The sequence below is a fragment of the Etheostoma cragini genome, chromosome 17, assembly GCF_013103735.1.
Source record: "Etheostoma cragini isolate CJK2018 chromosome 17, CSU_Ecrag_1.0, whole genome shotgun sequence".
NCBI classification, from domain to species: Eukaryota; Metazoa; Chordata; class Actinopteri; order Perciformes; family Percidae; genus Etheostoma; species Etheostoma cragini.
Window position 1 is genome coordinate 19,050,610 of NC_048423.1, and position 1,118 is coordinate 19,051,727.

Genomic DNA, 1,118 nt, shown 5'->3' on the forward strand with positions numbered 1-1,118 from the left:
AGCATCAACCTCACAACAAGATAGAAAAAGACACTGTTATTGTTTGTGATCTGATGATTAAACATGGAAGAATTATTAAGTAGGATATGTTGGATGTTGGATTTTAACTGTAAAACAAATCACTGATTGATACAAATAAAACCTGTTAGTTTGCTGTATCTGTGATGTTGTGACTGAGATTAGTCTTTACTCCTCTCGTCCAGGTGGAGGCGGTGGAGGACACAGCAACACAGGTGGTCTGTGATGGTTTTCATGGCAACAAGGAAATAAACAGGCAGTGAAGAAGCTGCTGTAACATAGTGTAACATAGTTGTCGAGCGTGTGTGTTACCCCAGCTGTGTGTTAAACAGTAGAGGAGTGTAAAAAGACTGGGTCCCGCTGTATTACTCAGGCTGCACTACAGCGTCTATTCACAGGCGCGATCCCACTACTGAGCGGCACGGGGGCTTTGGCCTGCTCCGTGTCCGACCTGGGCCGGTGCACCCCTCCTTAGACCACCTGGTGGTCCCGGGCTCCCCCAGGACCACCATATGGATACCGAACTTAGTGCGGACACCCGATCGGCATAGTGCGCTGCAGCTCAGAGCTCCTGAGCTCAAACGATCCGCCAGTCTCAGCCTCCTGGGAACTTGGATTACAGGCGCGCGCCACCGCACCCGGCGAGAAGTCCCCTCATTCATAGAGGTTTTGCGATTTATGAATGTGACGTCATCAAGGAGCACGCTCCAGTGGCGTCTAGTGAAGCAAATAAAACGTGGTGCAGAGTTAGAGGCTGATCTGTTAAACTCCCTCAGTGATAACAGTTCCAGTTAGGTCTCCATCAGTAATGCTTGTAAACACAGGAGGAACTCCAGACGTTGGGCTCTGATAGGCTAGTTGTGGAAAATGACCAGTTCATCTCAGAAAACATTAATATCTGCAATCTATCACAACAGACAACTATAGTCCATCTCTATTTTTAAATTTCTCTTCAGGGACACAACTGTTTACAATATTCTGATACTTTCAAACGTTATAGGTCTACAAGTGAGGCCTGTCCAGACAGTCAATAACAAGACAATATGTGGAACATATTTCACTGAAGTAACCATGGTGACAGGAGATCACTGCATGCTTCT